This window comes from Cyclopterus lumpus, chromosome 8, assembly GCF_009769545.1.
Source record: "Cyclopterus lumpus isolate fCycLum1 chromosome 8, fCycLum1.pri, whole genome shotgun sequence".
NCBI classification, from domain to species: domain Eukaryota; kingdom Metazoa; phylum Chordata; class Actinopteri; order Perciformes; family Cyclopteridae; genus Cyclopterus; species Cyclopterus lumpus.
Window position 1 is genome coordinate 11,521,921 of NC_046973.1, and position 6,781 is coordinate 11,528,701.

Consider the following 6,781-nt stretch of genomic DNA (forward strand, 5'->3'; position numbering starts at 1 on the left):
ATATTGATACTGATGTGCATTGAAATATCCTTTTCCTGACTGTTAAGGCTGTGGAATGACTTGGGACTTAAATAATTGGCTTCATTCTCACCCAGACATATAATGAGGGTGCAATCGATGGCATTATTTACGGGCCAGGAGGTCGCAGAGGTCATTGCCTTCCTCTTTTATGGCCTGCCTGGTTATGTGGGCCCGGAAAGGCTTCCGGCGGTAACTCTGTCAAGGCACTTTAATACATAAAACTACCCGTGGCACGGAAAGTGCAGCATCACCAAAGACGCTGACGTCCGTCCCTGACAAGAATCTGTATCTATAATACAAAAAACCTTCCATGAAAGCCAAAGGGATTAATTAGTGCACATTTATATCATATGTTATACGATATATTATATTTGTGCATAGTGTCAGTATTTGTCAAGAATACACTTATCTCCCCTTTGTGCTCCACTTTAGAACCTGAATGTGAATGAATTCCACCTCACTCTTTTGAAGATATCGACTTGCCGAGGCTGCAAGGGAAGTCCTCAAAGAGTTTGTTTGCTTCCTCTGCACTGGAGACCACTTTGGCAAGTTGCTCCAGTTTTTTGTTTATTCAGTCAGCACTGAAGTTCTGGTTGCCTGGAACGTGTGCAATGTGAATAATGAATTCATGTAGGGCTGAGATTAAAGTGAGTCTAAAAGATGATGTCTCGTGATTGTGGACGACCTTTTGTTTATGTGGTTATTGGAATAGAGGATGACCACTCCTGCGCCCAACAAGGGGCGGTGATGGCTATGGAGTACAATTTGTAAAGGGCAGAGGAAGGAGAGAGCGGCGCTAGGTCCGGAGGCCGAGTGGAGGCCAACCATCTCCCGCCGAAGTAACATCCAAATCCAGTGAAGGGTGCTGCGTCAGTGTACAGTTGGATGTCTTCGGGCTGAGTTAAGTGGACCATACGAGGAAGGAGACGAAGACGGGGTGTGACAGTGAGGTTGACTCGTGAAGGTTTAAGGTGGTTGAGTTTGCTTTGCAAAGGGGCTTTTGAGTAGAATGTGTTGTGCTGTGCTTGCAGGGGCTGTTGAGGATTCTGAGCGGGTTGTGTTTGGCCAGAGCAACTGGACGAGGTTGTGCTGAAGGACGTGGATGACGGAGCCACGATGGTTGGCTGGTTTGTACCAAACTCAACCCTTTAACATTATGACATGGCATTTAAGGTTTGTGTATATATATATATATATATATATATATATATATATATATATATATATATATATATAGTGCATCCAGAAAGTATTCACAGCGCTTCACTTTTTCCACATTTTGTTACAGCCTTTTCCTCAACATTCTACACACAACAACCCATAATGACAAAGTGAAAACTGTTTTTTGCAAATATATTAAAAATAAAGAACGAAAACATAACATGTACATAAGTATTCACAGCCTTTGCTCAATACTTTGTTGAAGCACCGTTGGCAGCAATTACAGCCTCAAGTCTTCTTGGGTATGATTCCACAAGCTTGGCACACCTATTTCTGGGCAGTTTCTCCCATTCTTCTTTGCAGAACCTCTCAAGTTCCATCAGGTTGGATGGGGAGCGTCGGTGCACAGCCATTTTCAGATCTCTCCAGAGATGTTCAATCGGGTTCAAGTCAGGGCTCTGGCTGGGCCACTCAAGGACATTCACAGAGTTGTCCCGAAGCCACTCCTTTGTTATCTTGGCTGTGTGCTTCGGGTCGTTGTCCTGTTGGAAGATGAACCGTCGCCCCAGTCTGAGGTCCAGAGCGCTCTGGAGCATGTTTTCATCCAGGATGTCTGCATTGCTGCATTCCTTCCCTCAATCCTGACTAGTCTCCCAGTTCCTCCCGCTGAAAAACATCCCCACAGCATGATGCTGCCAGCACCATGCTTCACTGTAGGGATGGTATTGGCCAGGTGATGAGCAGTGCCTGGTTTCCTCCAGACATGACGCTTGGCATTCAGGCCAAAGAGTTCAATCTTTGTTTCATCAGACCAGAGAATTTTGTTTCTCATGGTCTGAGAGTCCTTCAGGTGCCTTTTTGCAAACTCCAGGCGAGCTGTCATGTGCTTTTTACTGAGGAGTGGCTTCCGTCTGGCTACTCTACCAAACAGGCCTGATTTGTGGATTGCTGCAGAGATGGTTGTCCTTCTGGAAGGTTCTCCTCTCTTCATAGAACAACACTGGAGCTCTGTCAGAGTGACCATCGGGTTCCTGGTCACCTCCCTGACTAAGGCCCTTCTCTCCCGATCGCTCAGTCTGGCTGGGCGTCCAACTCTAGGAAGAGTCCTGGTGGTTCCAAACTTCTTCCATTTCCGGATGATGGAGGCCACTGTGCTCATTGGGACTTTCAATGCTGCAGACATTTTTTTGTACCCTTCGCCAGATCTGTGCCTCAATACAATTCTGTCTTGGAGGTCTACAGATAATTCCTTGGACTTCATGGCTTGGTTTATGCTCTGATATGCAGTGTCAACTGTGGTACCTTATATAGACAGGTGTGTGCCTTCATTCAATCATGTCCAATCAACTGAATTTAGCACAAGTGGACTCCAATCAAGTTGTAGAAACATCTCAAGGATGATCAGTGGAAACAGGATGCACCTAAATTTTGAGTGTCATGGCAAAGGCTGTGAATACTTATGTATGTTATGTTTTCGTTCTTTATTTTGAATAGATTTGCAAAAATTTGCAAAAAACAGTTTTCACTTTGTCATTATGGGTTGTTGTGTGTAGAATGTTGAGGAAAATAATTAATTTAATCCATTTTGGAATAAGGCTGTAACATAACAAAATGTGGAAAAAGTGAAGCGCTGTGAATACTTTCCGGATGCACTGTATATATACATATATATATATATATATATTGTGGTGAAATATTTCTATGTTTGATCAGGATAAGAGTTGTGGTTCAAATATTCAATTGCAACAAACAGAGTCTTCAAAGTAATCAAAGTTGTCTTTCCGTTTATTCAAGCTTGCAAGCTGGAAAAAGGGTTCAACAGCCACGTATCTCAGTGAGCTGCCGAAATCTCTTGATTCATACATTGTATTACATCGTGATTTATACAAGCACATGCACCCCCCTCCAGGGCCCACTATGACGACAAACGAAGAAACAGTGTGAATGTCTTGGATAAGAATTCAGAAGAACAAAGAAGAGAGTGTATTGGTTTCGATAAGGCATATGGCCATTTGTCATCCTCCCCATCCTCCCTGTTGCTCTGCCCTTGAACCAGTCCACAAAATAACACATATTTTTACCGTCACAATATATACATATATATATATACATATACATATATATATACATATATATATATATATACATATACATATAAACATATATATATATATATATATACACATATATATATATACATATATATGTATATATATATACATATATACATATATATATATGCATATATATATATATATATATATGCATATATATATGCATGGGAGTTGAGCCCACACCAACAGTATAGTGATAATTTGAGTAGACCCAACTGAGAGGGGGGCTGCATAATTAATGAAAAAATCAGTGAGCTCATTTCTGCTTACTTTAATTGATCATACTTAAAGAAACTTGGAAAAGAACACTTTCTGGTGAGTAAAGTTATTCAACTTATCTCAATAAAGTAACCTTTATTCAAAATAATGAGTGAGGAGGAACCATTCGCAAAGCTCGGAGAAACTCGACCGCACTCGTCAGTTGAAGACGTCCTTTGCGTGAGGCGGAATGGCGAATGTTAAAGCGGGAATGAAGTGCTACTCTGTCAAGTTATTTTAAGGTAAGTTCCAGCTTCATAATGAAATTTTACCGTTTATCTCTTTGTCATATTCTTCATCTGTTAATTAGTGGTTGGATGTTAACTTTACGTCTTCGATTTCGAAAGCTAACGTTAGCTACTGTTTAAACTAACATTAGCTAGCGTTTAAGGAATAGCTTAAGTGTAAATAGAACCACAACATGCGTTTCAGAAAACGTAGCGTGCTTATTAGCCGGTGCAATGATAATTATGTCAACCTTTCAGGGCCACTCTTGAATTTGGTAAGCATGTTGCAGAGCTGCCAACTTTTCAAAAAACCTTGGAGTGAGATTTTGTCGGGGGTGAACATTTTACCGCGCACGCAGCCACACACGTTGGTGGCTCAAATATCAGGAAATAGGAAATTGCAATTAATTTGGTGTTGTACCCATGTTGTGCCCTGAATTCTGGTGGTTTGTGGGGCCCATAGTCGTTGATAGGGGCGGCCTACTGGAGATGGACAACATTGGTTACATTCTGTGCAAGACATGAAGCAAAGACATGGTGGTCCGCCTCCAGGAAATTTTGGTTTAAGTAGGTGTTATTTCATGCATTCTAGTGGATTTTTGGGTAGTATGCTAAAGATGTGCAATACCTCAACTTATTCTGATTCATGTTCATCTGCTCATGACTTGCAGGGCCTTCTAGATTTGAGCTGAACATTCAACCAGAAAACTATTGTTGTGCCTCAATGACTGTCTATGTACCACAATATAGCCTAATTAATAGACCTGTGTTTAAGATTTGACCAAGGTAGGTTGATTGACATTTTGATTACAATAGTATTCAACTAATTCTTAACTGAAACCTAACCTATATTGGTAATAATTGTATTCTTAAGAGCAAAAAAGCAAAAAATGACACAAGATTAGTTAGGGAGAAATATTTTTCATTATGAAACAAAAAAGTGCAACAAATAAAGTGCTTAAACAGTAGCCTTTTTAACCAAAACAATGGTTCAACACATAAATAAAATTTTAAAAAATGAAGAATCAGAGATCAGAATTTTTTGAGATTTGTGGGCAAGGTTGTACTGGCCTGTGGCCTTCTTGGAGGCCTTGATGACCGCTGAGGGGGGCTCCCATCTGAAGCAGGGCTCCAGGTCGGCCATCTTTATGACCATGATGGAGGACAGGGTGCCATCCAATGCCAGGCTATTTCTGGTCTTTGTTTTATTTAGTCCCACAACTGAAAACACCTTCTCAGCATCTGCATTTGAATGGACCAGCTTGGCGACGGCAGCAAGCCTCTGAAATTTTTTGGCTCCTGTCACCTATTAAAAATGAACCAAGAATAAAATGGAAAAACATGACATATTTATTGTTTACCTGGGTGCCTGAGATTGACAGAGAGAGTGAGGTGGAATGTTTTTGTTTGTGTTGCTAGCCGGTCGTGAGTGAGTCTATGTCCTGGAGCAGAGGGTGAAGCAGGCTACATTAATTTCTGTGTGGACAATGTACTTACTAAAAACAATATTTGTGTACCCACACAATAACTAAAGGGATGTATCTAGCCGGTTGAGCGTGAGTCTATGTCCTGGTGCAGAGAGTGAAGCGTTAAATGGTGTTGACTGTTGTTTGGCTCCGGCCTATCTATCTATCTATCTATCTATCTATCTATCTATCTATCTATCTATCTATCTATCTATCTATCTATAACCGAAAAAGAACAAAGGAACTGAGGTGGTATAAATAGTACAATTGTCTGACAGACAATGGGTTAGCAAGAACAGGTGATGAGGTGAGTCCAGAACTAATGAGAGTCACGTACAAACTTATCAGGGCATGGCAGACAATCAAAAAGGCTGGAAAACTCTCAAAAAACAGTAAACCAAGTAAAACCAAACATTACACAGGAACACAGTTATAAAAGTTCTGAGAATCTCGAGCTGCCTGGTGCTTGGAAGAAGAAGCTCCGAAGCCAGAGATATATAATAATCATTATTTAATCATAACAAACAAGAGTCATCTGTATACATACATAGTCCCGGCCCGGACGCGCTCACGTGATTTCGCTTCCACAGTCTCCTGACTTAGCCAGCAGGTTCTGTCTGGCGTCACCACGTAAGAGACCGAATTCGCGTCTTACAATTAGTTTTATTCGCAGTACATTCGCCATTGGTTAGTGGAGGTATTCATGCAAATACCTTTCAGAGACACAGCATGCTACGCTGACCAGCGAATAAGACATAAGGTTCACACCTGAGGGTTAGTTCCATTGGCCACTTCAAAGAATGCCTCAAATCGATAAGCTAGCGGGGTCAAAGCTCACACGTCCGGTCAAGGACAGGAAGTTCCCCTTCAGAATAAAACGTTATTACCCTGCCTTCAGAATAAAAGCAACATCTCAAGTTTCAATCGGCATCCCTTTAACTATTGTCTAGACAATAAAACATCCATTCATTCTCATGCATCATACAATTAATCATTACATTTGTCATCAACAAACAGAATAATAAAACAGTGATCCTCTCTTATGCTTTATAATACATTCCTCAGAATATTCCTCAAATTAATTATCATAACTTTCTTTATGTATTAATTTAAAACATAACCTCTCTTATCTACATGTGCTAGTGTATATAAAATCCACTACAACTCAACACAGTGAACTTAAAATAAAAACACAAAACAGTCTTAACAAAAACTCAAGACCATGATATTGGATAAGAGCCTTCAATTTCCATTCTCTCTACTGGCTCACAGGGGGCGACTCCTTCGGTTGTATAGAAATCTATATAAAATGACTCTACTTCTCTCTTGATTTATTCCCTCAGTAAACATTGTAAACATGAGTTCATGGTCTCAATCTCTAGTTTCAAGTCTTCTTCAATACAGCATGATGTTCATTTAATAAATGATGATCCATTTAGAGTCAAACAGACCATAAAGCAGGGTATGCTTTAGGGCGGGGCTACAAGGTGATTGCTACCGATACCAGAGCCTGATATGTCTCTTCGGCACTCCT